Below are 21,385 nucleotides of genomic sequence, written 5' to 3'. Positions count from 1 at the left end.
AGGCCCGCAATTATTTCTAAATGATTTTGATGACTTCATTAATCTGCAGTGATGAGTTACCTCTCTAATATTTAATATCCTAACAAGGCAAGCCACGTATTATCAAGCTCAAGTCAAATTTCAGTCAGACCTCTATTTCTGGACACTAAGAATCCATTGCTTCTCTTGTATGGTGAGGGGCATATTTTCAGAAACAGTTCATGTCCTAAATAGACTGAACATTTGTCTCACATTGTAAACTTCCAGAGGGCAGACAACAGTGGCAGTTGTAATGCATTTTAGCTCCCTCAAAGGAGCACTAAGGGGAGGTGAAGAAGCTGCTCATCAACTCTCCCAGCCACTCGGCTGGAACTCCTTGGTTTTGAGGTTGAAGTAGCTGCTCTCAGAGGCTAGTGGGACCTCTTTTATTCCTGAGGGGAGAGTTGCCGTTTTGTAAGAATCACATCTTTAAAGAACAGTTTTATTGTAACATGCTCAGAGGTTGCTTTTATCATAGTCCTGTCCTTGGGGATTCTCATCCGTGATCTCATGATGCTCCTAATCTTTACCTCCAATCCTATCTTCTCTTTTGTGATCTGGACTCAACTGAAACTGTCCTTATAAATTTTATAAAATTTATCATAGAAGAAGGGAGGGGAAGAAACCAAAATAAACCAAGCTTCCAGCACATTCAGCATTAATCATTAGGTCAGCTTGCTCTCTGACGTGCTTCCTCATAGTTGTTCACAGCCTACTGCCACAGAATCACATAAGCCCTGTCACAGATTATAGCTCCCCTTAACTGCTTTATAGTCAACAACCTAAACACTATGAAATATTAAATTTACCCATTTGAGGTATTCTTTCAAGGCCTGCATACCAGTGAAATTACTGACATCAGCTGGTCTGAAGGACCCCAAGAGAAGCTGACTTACCCAAACAATGCAGTTTCCACATCCTGATGATTTCATCCTTCTTGCCCCAACCAACGAATGGCCCCAATTTTTCATCCCCCTGCCCTCCAAAAATCCCTTTAAAACCCCGGCCCCAAACTCCTTGGAGAGATGGATTTGAGGGTCTCCTTCCATCTCCTCAGCTACCCTGAGATCATTAAACACTTTCTCTGATGTAAACCCAGCTGCCTCAGTGTATAGGTCTGTTATTATGCAGCGGGCATATGAACTTGGTCCTCTAACACAACCATCCAACTCATTTCTAAACCTCACTTGAATAACAAAGAATCAGGGCTTTGTCAATCCATTTTCTTTACTTTAAAATATGTTCATTATTGAAGAATCCCAGTTACCTATGTGAGAAAGTTGAGGCTCCGGGCTTCGCAGAAAGTCTCCGGCCAGCAGGTAGCAGGTTAAGCAAGCACCGGCTGCACGAATTTGCTCTCGCTCACCGCTTGTAAGGCTGGGAGCACGCCGTATTCTCGCTGGCGACCGGGGGTCGCGCATGCTCTGTGAGAGGGAGTGGGTCGCGGCTCCCACCAGAAGTGTTCTCCCTCAGGCTGCATTTCCTTCCTGTGCGAGGCCGGCTGAGGGCATTTCTCCGGCTGCTTCTGCTCCTGGGTTAACAATCAAGATGGTACATGCTGAAGCATTTTCTCGTCCTTTGAGTCGAAATGAAGTTGTTGGTTTAATTTTCCGTTTGACAATATTTGATGCAGTGACATACTTTACTATCAAATGGATGGTAGATGCAATTGATCCAACCAGAAAGCAAAAAGTAGAAGCTCAGAAACAGGCAGAAAAACTAATGAAGCAAATCGGTATGAAAAATGTGAAGGTCTCAGAATATGAAATGAGTATTGCTGCTCATCTAGTAGACCCTCTTAATATGCATGTTACTTGGAGTGATATAGCAGGTTTCGATGATGTCATTACAGATCTGAAAGACACAGTCATCTTACCTATCAAAAAGAAACATTTGTTTGAGAATTCCAGGCTTCTGCAACCTCCAAAAGGTGTTCTTCTCTATGGGCCTCCAGGCTGTGGTCAAACGTTGATTGCCAAGGCCACTGCCAAAGAAGCAGGCTGTCGATTTATTAACCTTCAGCCTTCGACACTGACTGACAAGTGGTATGGTGAACCTCAAAAATTGGCTGCTGCTATCTTCTCCCTTGCCATAAAGCTACAACCATCCATCATCTTTATAGATGAAATAGACTCTTTTCTATGAAACCGTTCAAGTTCTGACCATGAAGCTACAGCCATGATGAAAGCTAAGTTTATGAGTCTCTGGGATGGATGGGATACTGATCACAGTTGCCAGGTCATAGTAATGGGAGCTACCAGTCGTCCTCAGGACCTTTACTCTGCTATAATGAGAAGAATGCCTACAAGATTTCACATCAACCAGCCTGCTTTAAAACAGAGAGAAGCAATCCTGAAACTCATCTTGAAAAATGAAAATGTGGATAGGCATGTAGACCTGCTAGAAGTTGCCCAGGAAACTGACGGCTTTTCAGGAAGTGACCTAAAAGAGATGTGTCGAGATGCTGCCCTCCTCTGTGTTAGAGAATATGTTAATTCTACATCAGAAGAAAGCCATGATGAAGATGAAATTCGGCCTGTTCAACAGCAGGACCTGCATCGGGCAATTGAAAAGATGAAGACATCAAAGGATGCAGCATTTCAGAATGTTTTAACACGTTTGTTTAGATTAAGAGTAAAGATTATTTGTACAGTTCTGTGATCTAGTTTGGTGCGTCCTCTTATCAGTCAGTGGAAATAGAATGGAAAGAGTGTTCTTTAAACAATGAGGGAGCTCAATGTTTATGGTTTTATACTCTGAATTCTAAGTTATTGAGATATAGTTGTTACATAAGTGGTATTACTGTTTGTCAAAAATCATGAGGAGGAACAGTTGAATCCATCCTGAACATGGGTGCTTGTGTTTGACCTCTTTAGCCATATATTGTACAGCCTTATAGAATCTAAGCTGGTCTTAAAGTCATAAATGATTCATTGGGTCATTAGTGAGAAACAGGGATGTGGTTAGGTGCTGGTTCCTAGACATGCGAGTATGCGTTTGTGTGTATGCGCATATGTGTGTGTATATTAAATGTATATATCCACACATTTTATATTGACATTCTGTAAATATGTTTGAATACAGAAACCTTTTTTACCCCAACTACTGAATCCAGGAGTACCAAATAATATATAGTAAAACTAAGATTTAAGGTTGTGTCAAAAAGGTACAGTGATTCAGCCATTTCCATTTGTCATTTGTTTCAACCTTTTTTAAGTTGAGTGTTTTTCTTTCTGCAGTTGATTAGTTGGATCCTCCACATCTTGCATATATACATGGGCTCAATTATTATGTTTGTCAGGATAATCAAATAAAAATATTAGTTCGTGATCAGCATTGAATGGTTGTTAGGCAGTCATGTGCTCAATACTAATTTCACCTCTTTCTGTAAGTACACTGAGTATAAACTTTTTAAGTTTAAATTGATTTACATGAAAGTGGATTAAAAGACTTTTCAAAAGCAAAGGTTTGAAAAACCTCAGTACCCTTTAATACATGTACGTTTCTTTACTTTCTTCATTTAATGTAACATATGTCTGTTGTAACTATGTTTCTTAAATATTATTTTAAGGTTATGTGTTCTTTAATTATGGTCAAATATAATTTGGTCATCAAAAATGAAATAATAGTTTAAAACAAGTAGCTGTTACTAAGTGTGCTAAAAATACTCATTTTGTAATTAATTTTACTTTACTTAGTATATTATAAATTGTACCCTGGTCAAGTACAAATGTACACATCAAAATGCCCATATTGTATCTATCTGTAGTCATTTAATGTGAATTATATGTCAAATTTTTTTCAATATTTTACTAACCAGAATTCTGTTATAGGCACCTAAACATGCAGCATGAGGAAAATGGCACAACACAATCTTGAGGTGCCTTCTGAATCATCAGATTAAATTATGCTTCATATGTTTTTGCTTTTACTATACTTATTTAAAAACTCTCAATCTTTATTCATGTGTTACTGGATTAATTTATCTGATAATGTCTCTCACAACATCTATAAGATCATTTATTCTTTGGTTGTACTTTGAATGGTGGGGTAGAAGTTTCAGGTGAACACTGGATAACAAAAAGCAAGTTAATGGAAGATTGTGAAGAGGATGGAAAAATTGAATACAAGATACCAAAAATGGAAAAAAGTGTCCCATTTTTAATAACTATATTATTATAGTTTTATAATTATATAAATGTGTAATAAAGGGGTCCCTCTTTAAAAAAAAAAAGTAAGTTGAGGCCTCTTTCTCAATTTCTTTTTTTTTTAACCTCTCATAATTAATCAATGATCAACTCTCAATCCTTCCATCCTTTTAACATTTCTCTGTCCTCTCCATTACTTCATTCCTGACATTAAAAAAAAAAACTTAGACCATTCTCATTCAAAGTACCTCTTGATAGCTGTCTCCCAAGCACTGCTTTCCTGTTCCCGATAGTAATCTAAATGTTGTTCCCATATACACCTTTCCTGTATATGACCTGGATAATTCAGAAAAACCTATTCCAACCCCCAACTTCAGGGACAGGTCTGATTGATTGAATGGCAATTCTACCATCCTTATCCCAAAGAGTGGTCCTAAACCTAGCTTTTCATATTCCCATGAACAAAAGATTAGATGAAAAGCACATAATCCATTTTGCCAATGAGATGCAAGGGGACAACTGCTGGAAATTTTCCGAAGACTTAAAACCTGAATTAATTCACCACATGAGGAAAACCAGCCAGAAGATAAGGTATAGCCCAGGAACGAAAGGGAAATGGATCTGAGACAGGTGCTTTAATCCATCTTCAAAGCCCACCCTACTTCACTACTTTCATTGCATGAGCCAATAAGTTTACTTATTTATTAACAGAATTGGACTTGGAATATCTCTCATTTGCAACATAGAAATCTTAACTATTGATTCTCTGTCACTATGGTTATCACAACAGTCTCCCAAGTTATTTGTCTATCTATGGTATAAGCCCCTAATGCTGACCACTCATTCTCTTGACAGTGATCTTTTGAAAAACTTTTCAAATCTAGTCATGTGCTCCCTGCTTAATCTCCTGCCGTGATACCCTATCATCTTTAGAATAAATTAAACCTCATCAACCTGACACACAAGGTCTCAATTATTGAATTTTTTTCTGTCTCCCCAGTCTCATATCTCCCTTCTTCTGAATGTAAATTCTATGCTCTAACCCTGGTCAAATGATTAGGGCTCCCAGAACACAAGGTTATCATTCACCTCTTTGCCTCTGACATGCAGGTTTCTCATTCTAGAATTCAGTTTATCTCCATTCTCTTCAGCAATCACCTATTTTGAACCTATATTGTATCCAAATGTGTGCAATGCGCTGGCAAAGTTATTTTCTCCTTGCTTACCTGATGCCACCCTGCTGTAAAACCTGTCTCCTCCTTAGAGAACTGTCCTTTCTCCTTTGTTTCATGCTTCCTTTCTTGTTAACACATATACTACTGTTTTAATGGTTTGTTATAATTGGCCTCTCTTTAATGTCTGTCTTAAAGTCAAGATATATTTATTATTTATCTCCATATTTCGAACTTCCTAAGGTCGAGGTTAGTATATTGATTTATTCACACAATTGAGCAAACAGAAAACCAGATCATTAAAACTGGGAGTCACATTAAGTATGAGCTAATACTAAGAATGAGTGAGGTGACCTACTGCCTGCTGAAAAATGGCCCCTGATACTTGGCTTCTACGTAAAAGGTGCCATAGCAAGTGAAGTGGCTGATGGTGATTGGAGAGCATGTACAGATGCCAGAGACATGCACATCTCAGCTCAGATCATTGCTGGGAGGTAAATAGGCTCCATGTTGCCAGCACATCTAATGGTCGTTCAAAAAAAGAAAAGAAAAACCCACCACAGAGGGCCAATATGATTGGCCTCACCTTTATGGACTAAATATGTCCAGGGCCCGATAGCATCCTCCAATTTATTCCAGTCTCATTTTGCAAGTGAGGAAACCAAAACCAGAACCAAAACACAGTTTCCCCTAGGAGATCACTTGATTGAGAGTACATGCCTCTGCTGCACACTCTAATGGACGCTGCACATTTAAAGATTTAGAGGAGCTTCTTTATCTGTATCCCTCCTCCATCACAGTGCATGTTCTATGAATGTAGAGAGTTCCCTTGTCTTTCACCTTCCACAGGACCAGGATCGCAGTGCTCTGGAAATACTCCTTGAATGGATATTAAATGGAAATCATGCTGCTGTCAGACAGTATTTGACCCTTGGCATCATCACCACCTTTAACATGTAGATTTGTAGATCCACTCAATAGGACATTTCATAAAACTTTCCTTGCTGAACTCTTGGAAGTTTGGAGTGGAATGGATGGTACATCTTAAGGTACTGGGAGAGTTATGTAGATTAGTCTCTGCTACAAGGCATAAAGGTGACATAGAAGAATAACAACTTGTGTTAGGCAAAGAGGAAGAAGCATCAGTTATAGAGGTGGATATGGAGAGCTTCCTTAACTGAGTGACCAAGTGTATGTAGGGTTCTGACAAATAGAGAATGAACTGTTGGCCTGAGGAGTTGGTGTGCCATCTCAGCAAATGTTGGGCATATATTCACAGTGTCTTGCTGCACTCATTTTTGCCTCCATGAGCATCTCTGTACTAAGTAAATGTTTAGGGGAGATTTTCCTAGCTGTCAAAGGCAGAATAATGGCCTGCTACATATCCATACCCCAATCTTCAGAACCTGTGACTATGTTACGTTATATGGCAAAGAGTAATTAAGATAATGCATGGAATTATTGTGGCTAATCAGCTGACCTTAAAATAGGGAGATTATTCTGGATTATCCAGATAAAACCAATGTAACAATAGAGTCCTTATAAGTGGAAGACAGAGACAAAAGAACCAGAGTCAGGTGTAAACTAAAAATAAAACTCTAAGCCCCAACCAACTGTACAAACCCCCTCTTGGCTAAGAAGACACCATTAAAAAACTTGAAAACTGATAGGCTAGGAGGTCAAACACACCTGGTTATACTCCCTTCCTTTTGGAGTTTAGCGAAAACAGTGTTAAACCGGAGATCATAAGACTGACAGGACAGACTATGTGGCAGTCAGATATCAAACTACAAACAGGACTTAAGGCCATGCCAGGCAAGGGTTAAGTCATCCACCCTTACACTTAAAAAATAAATTATGTTCTAATTGTCACAAATATTTCCTTTTTCTCTAGCAAGTGGCTACACATACTGGCCTTCAAATAAGCAATGTTGAAACTTTCCACTTTACTAATCATTAGACACTGACTAACTGAGGGCCCCCGTTTCACCAGCCCTAACTAAAGCTTTGATTGGACAAGAGACTGATTTCAGCAACTTTCTCCCGATTAGAAGATCACTGACCATGGATAAGTTTTGGTCAGTTTACAGAGGCTGCACGTTTGAGTGCCTTTGTGTCCCGAGAAGACTTGTAGACATACAGGGTCTAGTTGTCATATATCTAAGTGTTAAGTCTCCACCTCAGAGTGAACATAGATTGTATGTTACATGCATGTTTATTCAGTGCGCATGTGTCAGGACCATCTTCCTGAATATTCAGAGCTTCTCCTACATCCTGTTAAATATGTATGTGTAGCCAATCTGTTCATCATAAAGCTCCTAGCCTAACCCCTCCTTCTTTGAAGTGCCACCCCTTGTCTTTGCCAGACTATGCTTCCGACTCTGTGAAATGGCCACGTGCAGGCTGTAACCCTTTACAAGAAATAAAATATCTTTTTCTAAATGTGTGGATCTTGTGTTTTTAAATTAACAGACTATGATGTGTGACCATGAATGCAGAGGTTAGAGTGATGAAGTTGTGAGCTTTGAAGACTGAGGAAGAGATCCATGAGCCAGGCTATGTAGGCAGCCTCTAGTAGATGGGAAAGGCAAGGAAACAGAGTCTCTAGAGCCTCCAGAAACACTCCCTTATTTTTGACCCAGTGAGACTCATTTTGGACTTCTGATCTCCAGAATTGTAAGAAAATTAATTAGCATTGTTTTAAGCTGCTGTTTATGGAAATTTGTTACAACAGCCATAGGAAGCTCATACATTAGCTGTTTGACTTTGACAAATCACCACACCTTTTGGAGCCTTGCCTGTGTGAGACAGTATATAAAATCAACCCTAAAAACTAGCTTTACTCTTATGATTAATATTACATAGACGATACTACTGAGCTAACAATAGTTTTAATGGGGTGTAGGCCTCTGTCTTTATCATAATTGTGGTCAACCTACATGCTTGATTTTTCTGTTTACATGGTGCTATCAACCCTGAACAGCTCTGGGCAGAGAATTCTGGCTGACTCATTGCAAGCATCACTGAATTCCCACTGCATATTGCCATGTTCACTGACTGAGGTTTCTGCTGGAAATATCTGTTGCCTAGTTAAGGAGTGTTCCCTGCTTTGAGAGCCTAGGCAACTGCATATGTGAAAGTTTCTGGTTTCCTGGGATTACAAATTAAATGTCAGGGAAGATAAAAATGCTGTGAAAGGATTCCAAAAAGCAGTGCAATGAATTAGATAAGGAGAAGAATCCCTGTTTGGCTTGGGAAGCACTTTCATTGAAGCCACTAATAGGTAAGTCTTAGATGATGGCATTCCCCTCATCCACAGCTCCTCACCTATTACAATAAAATTAGATGTTGTGCTGGTTGAAAATCATGCACTCTCTCTCCTGAGTAAGATCAGGAATCAGAATAGGTTGTGTTTTTACCATTAGCAAGTTATATTTACATTCTCTTTGATTCTATTTCTTCATCTGTAATATGACACTAGAAGAGTAACAAAAGACACTGCAAAATTTAAACATGATAAGGCTAACATTTTTGACTGCTTACTATGTGCTAGGAATTGTTCCAAGTACTTTTAATGTAATATTTAGTCTTCACAACACTATGAAACATTCCAGTTTTACAAATGAGAAAATTGAGGCATAGGGAGATACATTTCTCTAGGACTCAGAGGTACTAAGTGCGGAAAATTTTACTAATATGCTTAAATGCCTCTCTAAGATTTGGTACTTGGCATGGTAAAGGTTCAATACTGTGAACTGATGTTGTTATATGGCTGCCTTGCAGTATAGTGTAGTTGTTAGGATTAAGAAAAAAGTCTTTTGAAAATAAAATAATAGCATGTAAGGAGCATTTCTATAAGGGAAATGCTATCACTCATTCCTCTTTGTGCACTCTTAGCTTGCCTGGTGTTTGCAACCACATCCTAATTCTTCTTCCTCTAGTATGTTCCCTGACCTCACAATGCTGTGAGAATGATATTCTAAAATGCAAACCAGAAGGTGGCATTCCATGACTGAAAGCAAATATGCAATACATTCAGCTCCTATAATGTACTATAAAGGTCTTTCAACATGCTGTGGTTAACACCCACTTCTCCAGTCCCTCTGGGGCTCCATGTTCACTAACATACTTTATTCAAGCTCTGTTAAAATACTTACTTCATTATCTATGGCATCACAGATGCCATAACTGTATCACATTACTTTTTGGCTGGACACATTTGCACATGTTATTTCTTGGACGTAGAATATCCTTGCACCATTTTCACGCCAGGTCAAGCCATGCTCACCTTCAAAACTACGTGCCTGGTGTGGTACAATATTTTTAATGAACATTAGATAATATGCAAAGTGACTGGTCTACAAATAACATTTTTGCAAAAGGAAATAACTCATCTTTTGTTCAGTATTTTTATTTCCTGGGTCAAATTCTCTCACTCCATTCTTTGTTCCTTGTTTTATTCACACAAGCCCCCTGGTTATTTTCTACTTGACTTTTATCCTTCTCTTTGGTACACAGTTCAGGTTCTCCTAACTCCAGGATTCAGCTTCCTTCCCAGCTACATCATTGTTCCCCTTATTCACAGACAACCATCATGGTAATACCTCTTTGGGCTCCTGCTACTTTCAGGACCTCCCCTCACCAAAGTCTGGAGGTTAAGGCCTGGCATTTTAGATCGAAGGTCAACTTCTTTTGAGAAGTCTTTTCTGATCTCTCTAGGAAAAGCTGTGCTCTCCTCCTATGGAGTTGGTTCATTGTTTTACTATAGCATCCATCTTGTTGGGTGACTAATATGTACTGATTCTGTATCCAGAGTAGAGTGGGCCTCTAGAAAGCCGCAATAATGTTCTAACTATTCCTGTTCCAGGCCTTGCCACTTAGGTTTGGAGGAACCACTTAACCTTCTTTTAGTTCACTTTCCTAAACTATGAATTGTTATAATAATATTCTGCAGAGCTATAACAATTAGGTACTATGTAAAAAGAACATAGAATAGTGTCTGCGCATAGTAAGAACTAATATTTGTTAGCCAATACTATTATCTAAATTCAAAGAGACACTGGATAATTTCCTCAAGACTGAAGGTGAAGAGGAGGAAGAGGTTTGACTTTGCCTTCTCAGCTTATTCAGAAGCCACTACTGATCAAACATTAACTATGGCATCAGCCTTAACCATCAGAGTGAAAGATAAGGATAAAGAACCAGGGTTATGAATTTGTTTCATTGCCATTGTATCAGTACCTAGTGCGTCTGGAGTACATCCTGGGCACCTATGACACCCGTGATGTCCAGCCTTCTGTAGCCCATCTTTGTGGTGTTGGCTGTTCACTTTGCTGTTTGATTGTCTCCATAGGCCTACCACGAGGGTTGCCTAAGTCCTTGTTAAAGGGTATACCCCTTTTGACCAATGACCTGGACTTCGCCAAATCTCTTCTCTGAAGGCCAGATCTGGTCTTTTCTACATCATGGCTGAATGCTCCAAAAAGCCTGTTTATTCTACCATTTGAGTGCTATCAATTGGACTACTATCTGGGGAGGACTATCAATTGGACTACTATCTGGGGAGGACACAGTCCTATAGCCCAATTTGTGTCCTCAGCCCTGGCTTGTCCTCCTTACTCCCCTAGTGACACTTCTAAGTTTCCAGAATTTCTTGCTACTCAGAGTTCATATGAGTTATGTGAGAGGATGACTCATATTTTTGTAAGAGTTGAAAGACTGATGACAAGCAACTAGATTCTGATATTCCATACCTTCCTTCCCAAGCCAATGTATAAATTCTGATGGTGCATTTATTGGCAAAGGCTCTCCCTTCACTCTCTATTTCTATGTGCTTAGAGACCATCACTACATCTCTCAATAAAGGAAGTTATTTGATCAAGCTCCTCACATTGTTTGGTTCGTTCAACTGCCTTTAAAAAAAAAAGGAAAAGAAAGTGTGTTTTCTCTTAAACCTGGATATCAATACAGGCTATCGGTTTGAAAATAACTCATAGCAAGTACTGCTTATTAGTGTCATACATGAAGTCTACCTGGTACCCAAATTCCTATCGTAAAATGAGATTTTGTGGCAGGAACGTTTAAAAAAGAGCCTTTGTGTAATGCAAAGGGGTGTAACTATTAAATCAAAATGAATGACTGTTCACCCAGGCCCATCTTTCATATTCTTTCTAAAGATACTTTTGAACGCAGTGGGATGTATTCCTCTCTTGGCATAACTTTTAATACTTAGATTGCCTCTGCACTGTGCCAAATAGAAAACCTTCAGCCAGGGACAAAATCTCATCTGTAGAAATTATATTTTTGTGAGTTTGTTGAAAACTCAAAGGAAAATTTTCTCTAAGCACTGGTTTACCAAAAGATCTTAAAAGGTAGCTTTTTGGAATTTTTCCTGGTGAATTAAATTGTGAGCTGGACTATGTGACTTACTGCTTGAACAATTCAGCTTGTGCTCTTCTTGATAAGAACTGAAGAAAAATATGAATCATAAAAAAATGACTTCAGAATTAAGTAACCAAATATAAGGATTGAGATGGGTAATAATGGAGTCCTATAATGGACTTATGAAACGACATGACAAAGCTCTCCTATAAATGTGTCTATTTACTTTTATTCTGGGCTTTAGAAATTATCAGATGCTATTTTACACATGAAACTCACCTTTTTGGACTTTGAATCATGTTATTATTCTTGACTTTTAAACTAATTTGTCTTCTTTGGTTTTATAAAATCAGGATTAGCTTCAGCTATTCCTTTTCTCATTCTTCGTAGTTTGTCAGTCAACAAGTCCTGCCAGGTTTGTCATTGAAATGTTTCTCTAGTTCTCACTCACTTCCACCACAGCACAACATACAGACTCTCAAAACACATACCCTCCAGTTACATTAGCAGTATTCTATTTCAGGGTCAGCAAATAACTGCCCATGGGGGAGTATGCCAATTGTTTTGCTAATAAAGTTTTATTGGAACACATCCATGTTCATATGTTTATGCATTGTCTGTGGTTTCTTTGGCATTACAGTGACTGAGTTGAGTAGTTGCAAAGTCTAAAATATTTGCTATCAGGCTTTCCACAAAAAATGTTTGATGACCCCTGTTCTAGTTAATGCTTGCATCACTTGGGTAATTGTAGACAGTCATCCCATTGGTTTCCTTGCTGCTACTCACTCTAAAACTAATCAATTAATCATACTAAGGTCAAAACCACTTTCTCTCTCAAATTATAGCAAATTCCATCTAAGTCTTCAAGGTCCAGATTACCTTTAATCACGAATTTAGGAACTAAAGATACAAAGGTGAACAAAATAAGCCAGATTATTTTTCTCACAGCTTTTGTTCTCTATTTTAGAACAGATAATAGGCAATCAATCAGCAATGATATAACTGTGTAATCTGTACCTTGACAGGTATGATAATCTAGACAAACTGCCTAGATTTAAATACTGGCCCCATTCTATGTCAACTGTGTAACTATGAGACATTTACTAACTTTTAACCTCAGTTTTCTTATCTCTACTATGGTTTTGGTCATCAAATGAGATCATTCACATCAAGCATGTGATATTATGTCTGATGCATACAAAATAGATTTAAGCAATAATTATAGAGAAATTATAACTTTGGAAATAGTGAGCAGAAATATTTAGGTTTGCCTTCAGTGTTGTGGAATAACTGGTATGACTGATGTTTACATGGAAATCCAAGGGTAGGTTAGCAATAAGAAAAGGAACAGTGTTCTGGGAACTGGGATTGGTATGTGCAAAAATTTGGAGGAAGAAAATTTTCTAATTTCCTGAATGCTAAATAATTGCTGTCATCTCTGTGCTCCCTATAGTACTATATTTATATTGCTAATATACCTGTTACCACATCATGTTACAGTTGTGTTTTTGAGGATATAGCCTAGTCTTAAATTTTAATCTTTATATTCCCAGCACTTATAAGCGGCTTGACACATAACACAAATGCTCAAAAAACTTTGTTTTGTAAAAACCCGCAAAAGTCAAACAGCATGATCTTTTGAATAAAAAAAAAAAAAGCCTAGGCTTAATTTCAGGTCTGCCATTAAAAGGTGGATGACTTTGAACACATTGAATGACTTCTCTGACCCATGGGTGACTTAGCTCTCAAATGTGGAAAGGAACACCTGCTACACAGATTTGTAAGACTTAATTACAGAGCACAGGAAAAGCTTTTGTTGTGTCTGCACATAGTAGGTATTATCGATAATGAAGCTTTTATTAATTTGGACTTGGGGTAATAGCACAAACTCTTTTAGAGGTTAACTGAGCAACTGAGAGATACCAGCTAACTTCACAAACATGCAGTCCAGGTAAACGGACTAAATATCCAGGTTTTTGGCCTACTTCTTTTCATTGTATCCAACAAATATTTATGGAGTGTGTACTCTGTGGTGGGTACCTGACAAGGTGCCCAGAAATTTGTGTTGAACAAGACATGTCCAAGCCCTGCCTTCTTGGAGCATACAGTTTAACACAACATGATTGTCAAACATATCATGCATTTTGTCTGAGATCATTTTTTTAAGCAATGTGTAAGTAGCCTGTGTAGTCCCTTACTTAGAGTAAGTGAACTCTGAGTGTCTTTAATTGAGAGGATACTGAGTAGAGCCGGAAGTGGCATATTTAATTAAACTGGGCCAACAAGAATGAGTTTGTTTCGTTTTTGTTTTTGTTCTTCTGCTTATATTCCCAGAGAGTGGCCAATACAAATACAGTGATTACTCACTCTGGCATCAATCCCACCACGTAAGGCCTTGACCTCATTGAAATCACCTTCCCTTCTAATATGCAGGTTTCTCTGTACCTCCTTCTCACTATTCTCTACACATGATAATCTGATAACAAACTAATTAATAAATATCATTTGAATAATATATGTCATAACAAAGTAAAGATCAAATAAACATAGGTAAGAATGATAATGACCACTCTTAACTTTCTTTTTACCACAATCCAGGCATTTTATATTACTCCTAGTCCTCAAAAACTATCACAATTTAGAAATTATTAAATTCATTTTGCAAATAGAAAACTAAGTCTCAGAGAGGTTAGCTGGCTAAACTCATTTACTGGGTGAGAGAGCACACTTGGATTGTAGTATAGATTCGCCTGAGCCTGAAAGCTATGCACTCTCCATGGTGCAGCATCTCCTGTGAGAGGCAGAATAATGGTCTCCAATGTTCACATGCCAATTTCCAGAACCTGTGAATATGTTAGTGTACATGGCAAAGGAGAATTAAGTTTTCATATGGAATTATATTGGATGAGCTGGGTAGCCTAATGTAATTACAGAGGCCCTTAAAAGTGGGTGAGAAAAGTAAAAGAGTAGGTAAGAGTACACTTCCACCAATGGTATCCAAGAGTATTATTTTACCGTAGTATTTTTAGTGTGATGGATAGGATCAACCTTGTTTATCATTGTTAATCTGTCAGGAATAGAATGGATGCTAGTTACTTCAACATGTGTTTATTTAATTAGACATTAATTCTTTCAACAAGTTCTTGTCAACAAATATATTTTTCAATAAAAGCAGCTTTTATGAGATAAGATATGATGTGGGGATTCAACCCACTTTTGCTAGCTTTGAAGTTTGAGAAAAAGGCCACAGGCTAAGGAATGCAGGCAACCTCCAGAAGCTGGAAAAAGAAAATAAATAGATTCTTCCCTAGAGTTGTCTGAAAGGAGCATGGCCCTACTGACATGATGATTTTAGCCCAGTGTGAAGGTTAATTTTATTTGTGTCTCTAGACAATATAGACTAACACACACTGTGAGACCCATGTCAGGCTTCTGGTCTATAGGTATTAGAAGATAATAAATTTATATGGTTTAAGTAGCTAAGTTTAAGGTAATCTGTTATGGAAGCAGTAGAAAACTAGTATCCCACCTTTGTAGGTGCAAAATGATTAAAAAACATACACCAGAAAACGATAGAGTTACATCTTATCATCCTGTTGGAAAGGAATTTAGAGGATCAAAACTTAGAAAAAAGATGCATTCAGTGTCAATTTTGGTATATGAGTAAGACTTCATGTAGAAATAAAGAATTTCAAGGATGAATTTAAATCAAGGCTTATTAAAATAGAATGTGATTACATATTATAGCTGGGAGTTATAACTGAAAGGAGAGAAGAGAAGGAAGGAGAAAGAAACTAAAAACAGGAAAGGAAAGGAAAAAAACTTTCAACTGTGTTTCTTAAAAAAAGAAAACAGATTCGTGTAACTTTTTTTAATTATTGAGAAGGAAACAGCATGAAAACAAAAATAATAGAGCAAGAAATATCTTTTATCATTGCTTTCAGTTCTGGATCTTTGCATTACATTAATTCAATAGAGAAGTTTTTCTTCCCTCTATGCCTTATTCAAGCAATCATTTTAGCTTTTTGAAAAATAAATAATACAAATAGGCTTTGTGGAGATCTTGCATTTACTCATGAAAATAATAGACAATACAAATAGGATTTGTGGAGATCTTGCATTTACTCATGAAAATAATAGACAGATCTGAATTATTTATAAAGCCAATTAATTTTACAAAGACACTGAATGGCAGGTAATGGCAAAGGAGGGATTTGCTGGTAATTTAATTTTAAAAAAATTGTGAAGAAATCTGTGCCAGGTTTTAAAACTTAATTAGCCTGTGGTGCATTAATAGAAATGCTTGAAAAGAAGCCCGTTTGGTGGTAACTTTGATTAAAGTGGGAAAGCTACAGGCAAATCTAGTATCACAATGCTACCTGCAAGTCCTTTTGGGATTTTGCTTGCAAACAAATGTAAAGATGTGTGATAATGTGAACATTATTCTGAATTATATTCCAGGAAAAAAAAAAACTGAGTCACAAAAGTTAAGAGCTAGAAGGCTTGAAATAAGGTTGCAAAACTCTTAAGGTTTGCTAATTTTCCTGAATTCCAGAGAAAAATTATTTCTTCTCCCTTGAAACATTCCTTAGCTTGTCTATTCTTTGCTAGGGATGACTGTTGTAAGTTTAAGAAAACATCTAGCATGATGTCTTTGCAATAACAGCTTTTTGTACTCATGTTTCAGTTGGAAATTTTGATTAATAAGGTGCTGGAGTCTTTTTCTAGATTGAAACAGTAAAACAAGCATATGTGGAAAAAGAACTAACAGTACCAATGTGCGCTCAGTGAAAAGTAAATTTTCCACCATACCAGACCCCTGCTCCACCTCCCAATGGCTATCAATGTCACCAGTTTCTTAATCAGCTTTCTAAAAATAGTGTGCTTATACACAAACCACTTATCCATTTATTTGACACATATTTTTACAATGAGCAGTATTCTGCATCTTGCTTTTCTCATTTAACAATGCATTTCAGGCCGGGCGCGGTGGCTCAAGCCTGTAATCCCAGCACTTTGGGAGGCCGAGACGGGCGGATCACGAGGTCAGGAGATTGAGACCATCCTGGCGAACACGGTGAAACCCCGTCTCTACTAAAAAAATACAAAAAACTAGCCGGGCGAGGTGGCGGGCGCCTGTAGTCCCAGCTACACAGGAGGCTGAGGCAGGAGAATGGCGTAAACCCGGGAGGCGGAGCTTGCAGTGAGCTGAGATCCGGCCACTGCGCTCCAGCCCTGGCGACAGAGCGAGACTCCGTCTCAAAAAAAAAAAAAAAACAAAAAAAACAATGCATTTCAGAGATAATTTGATATCAGTACTTACAGGTTTTACTTCACACTTATCAATAAAGGGAAGTTGTTCCATTTAATTGATATATCATAATCTATGTAACTAGCCTTCTATTGATAGGCATTTATATTATTTCCAGGGTTTTACCATCACAAAAAAACTCCATAGGGAATGTACTTGAGCATACGTTTCTGTACTCATATAAGTATGTCTGCGGGATACCTTCTTAGAAGTAGACTATCTTGACTAAAGCAAATAGGTGTTTAGCCTTCTAACAGGGATTTCTAAATTGTTCTCCAAGAGATTGTTCCAATTTACATTTCTGCCAGTGATATCTAAGAATATTATTTTGCTGTAGTCTTTTTAATGTGATAGATATGATCAACCTTGCCTATCATTGCTAATCTGTCAGGAATAGAATGCACACTCATTACTTCAATATGTATCTATTTAATTGGAAATTCATTTATTCAACCAGTGCTTGTCAACAAATAAACGTTTCAATAAAAACAATTATTATGAGGTTTTTTCCAGTTATCTATTGCTATAGACAACTATCCCAAAACTTAGTAGCTTCAAATATTTTATTACTATTTTATCTCATGATTCTGTGGGTTGGGATTTCAGAAAGAATGCAATGCACAGTTGGTACCTGTACACAAAGTACAAATACAAACTGTGTTAAGTGCTATAAAATGTATACAAGTAGATCTTCATCTGGTCTCTGGGATTAAGGCAAGGTTTCCTTGAGGAATTGAAATTTGAAATGAGATCAGAAAAAAAAAAAAAGAGGAATGAAGTATGTAAAGAGCACCAAGGCAGACAGCAGGGCTTTAGGGAAAAGGTGGAGTGGGAAGAGAGGAGAGTGATAAGTAAGGCATGTATTTCAGGGAAAGTCTAGAGCATTTACAAATTCTTTAAAATGGGAGAAGACATGATGGTTCAAGGACCCAAAACAAAGTCAAGTGGCTACAGAGCATGGAGCTGGGAAAGAAGGCACAAAAGCCTTTCTTATGGACCATCTTAAGGATTTGAGTCTTTATCCAAAAATCAGTAGGTAATAAATAACCAGGAATTGCTTTCCCAGTCCAGGCTCTTGGTTTATTACTGTGTCCTCTCTCAACAACCCAGACTCTGCCCATGGTTCAGGCTCCTGAGACAATGTCTTCCTCCCACCCTTTCTAGTCTCCTGGTTGATTTATGGAAATAAATCAGGCAAAGGATTTGAGATGCTGGAAGGTTTCTCTTTCCAATGGTTATCCTATTAGGAGTTAGTGCAGGGAAGAGAAACAATTCCATGTCTTTCTAGAAGTAAGGGATTTAATGTAAGGAATTGGGTGCTTATAAAATGATTAGAAGGGCTATGGAGAAGAAAAGTCAGGAGGTTTACTAGTGAACTACTGATTGCAAGATCTATCTCCTGTAGGTGAAAACCATCAAGACTCTACTGGTGCTACAGTCACAGTCAGAGCTGCCTCACACCCATGGAACACCAGAGCAAAGAGTGCAGTCATCTCCATCATGGACATTTGTTGGAACTTTGGGGAAATGACCCCCGCATGCTTTCCGCCTCCCAAATCTTGAATGAGCACATTTCATTGACAGAAACCTAATTGCATACACAATCCTATTTGCAAGACAGCCAGTGCTAAGTGGTTTTCTAGCTTGTAATTGCTGAACTATATGAAAGGAAGTGGGAATAAATGCTGAGAACCAACAAACAAGGTCCAATACATTCACCGAACCTCCCTTTCCTGAGAGAAACAAGCAAGGATGAGAAATGAAGAATGAACCATAGTAAATGCTCAATGATTTTCAGTAATAATTGAGGCTGTGGTCCAGGGAGATAAAAATTCAAAATGCATGATACTGTGTTGCTCATTGTATGTACTTTTTGGATGGATGTCCCCAACAGATAGCACCTTGTTTCTCTAATCTGTTTGCAAAGAAGTTGGAAAATATTACAAAAAGTAAAAACATGGAGATCAAAATGTTTCATTCACAATTCACTAAAAGGTAAACTTTTATGTGTAGGATTATGTTACAGTTGTGTTGTGTATGAGAGTCTTTTCATTATATCCAGAACTTTAATTCTTTTTCTAGTATGTGTAATTATTAAAGTAATCTAATTACCTTACCAGGTTTTGAGAAATAGTGTAATTGCCTGTAAACGAATATATCATAGTGGAGCAAACATGGTAATTAGAATGAGAAAATGTGAGTTATCGCTCTTGTCACTTTCTTGAAAAGTCACAACCTTCTGGCACTTCAACTTCCTCATACGTGAAATTAGAATTTGGGGGTTAAAAAATTTCCCAGATACATCCTCTAACAGTCTACTTTATTATTTTGTAATTTTATGGATTCAGTAACTTGAGTTGGATGCAGGCATAACCATACTGAATCTTCCATTTTAGTTCGAAGTCTAGAAGTTTAGAAACTTTGAACTACTCTTCTCTTGTTGCTTTAAAGAAAACAAACCTTTATAGGGCTACTTTTCTCTCCACATCTCACTACATAGATTCTTTTTCATCCCTGAGGTAAAAAAATAATCAGTATATTATACTTATTTTTCAAGAGGAAAGTTTGCAGTATTGGAAACATCCCTTTAAATCACCCTGTGTAAACTTTCCTAGTGAGCAGAATGTCCAGTAATTCAGCATCCATAGCATAGACTTCTTAAAATCTGTCACTGGGAATTGAACAATGAGATCACTTGGACACAGGAAAGGGAACATCACACACCGGGACCTATTGTGGGGTGGCGGGAGGGGGGAGGGATAGCATTAGGAGATATACCTAATGTAAATGACGAGTTAATAGGTGCAGCACACTAACATGGCACATGTAAACATATGTAACAAACCTGCACGTTGTGCACATGTACCCTAGAACATAAAGTACAAAAAAAAAAATCTGTCACTGGTAGTTTGCAAATACCATGCGAGCAGTTGAGGGCCAAGTCCTCATTCAGGGCAGTGTAACAATTTGACCTACAAGGACTCCATCCTCATACATTCATTCAACTTTCTCTGAAGACGCTTGTGTCACAAACAAGAGATCTCTCTGCAGCGTAAGGCTTCTTATTTGAAAAACCAATTTCATGAACAATAAAATTTCACAATTTTTGTTCTTACCAATTACAATTGCTTGAAATGGATGCTGGGTTTTCATGAGCTGCTTTTTTAAAATACAAAGAACGAAGGCTTCCCAGGCATTGCTGGAGGTACCAGCTGTGGTCCTGCTATGAGGACTTGTATAGGGCTGTCTTATTCTATAAAAAAACAGTAAAAAAATTTGAATTTGTATTGGACATTTTTCCCTTCCAGCTGCAGAGTTAACTTATTTTTTTTCTTAATGCAAATTTTTATGTTGATGCTTTTTCTATCTTTATATCCTTATTTGACCATTGGAGCAATTTATTGAATGTCATCTTTCTGGAAAGATTTTTGTCTTTCTAGAATTAACATGCTGAGTCAGAAGCTGTCCTATATATCCACAAAGCATAAACATCAAGATGCCTGACTATGTCAAGCTTACTCTGTAAGAGGAAGCTATGAGTCCAAATGCCTATCAATATTCTTACCTCTTTTCTCATGGGATATCTTATTTTTCTGCTGTATTAATTTTCCTTTTCAGATGTCTGAGGTTGTGCGACATTACTAATTCTGCCTACTTTAACTCAGCGTGTCTGTTTATCTGTAATGTCATTGCAAGTTTACCTGTAATGTCACCCAATAAGATGGTATTTGAAGATGGGGCTTTTAGGAGATAACTAGGTTATGACGGTGGAACCTCATTAAGGGGATTAATGTCCTTACAAGAAGAGGCAAGGAACTACCTCAGTCTCCTTCCACCGTGCGATGATACAAGAAGTCAGCTATCTGCAACCTGAAAGAGATTCCTCACCAGAACCTGACCATGGTATCACCATGATCTCTTACTTCCAGCTTCCAGAACTGTAAAAAATACATTTCTGTTGTTGATCAGCCACCTATGCTATGGTATTTTGTTATAGCTGCCCAAGCTGACTAAGATACTGACTTTAAAAAACGTTCAAAAGTAACTGGAAGGTTGAAGGAGAATCTGAAGGAGTCATGCAGACTGATGGCTGCTGAAAATATTTCCTGGGGACTGTTCATTTATTGAGCCTGTGCTCCATGTCATGCACTGTGCAACAAGCTGGGACACAACAATTAAGTCTGTGACCTCAAAAAGCTCATGCCTAATGGGCAAATCAACAAACTGCTTCAGTAGAGTGAGGTGAGTGCCGCATTGGTGAGGGATATATGCCAGGTGGTTGGAATAAGCAATAGTTGGCTTATGTGTCACCAAGTAATTGGTAACATTTATGCTGAATATTCAAATAGGATGTG

At 37.8% G+C, this 21,385-nt stretch overlaps 1 pseudogene; it reads left to right on the top strand.

The window, feature by feature from the left end:
- Positions 1–1,422: 1,422 nt before the first annotated feature.
- LOC105498355 (outer mitochondrial transmembrane helix translocase pseudogene) lies at positions 1,423–2,867 on the top strand (annotated as a pseudogene).
- Positions 2,868–21,385: the final 18,518 nt, after the last annotated feature.

The sequence above is a fragment of the Macaca nemestrina genome, chromosome 1, assembly GCF_043159975.1.
Source record: "Macaca nemestrina isolate mMacNem1 chromosome 1, mMacNem.hap1, whole genome shotgun sequence".
Classification (NCBI taxonomy): Eukaryota; Metazoa; Chordata; class Mammalia; order Primates; family Cercopithecidae; genus Macaca; species Macaca nemestrina.
This window is presented reverse-complemented; position numbering and strand designations above follow the sequence as displayed.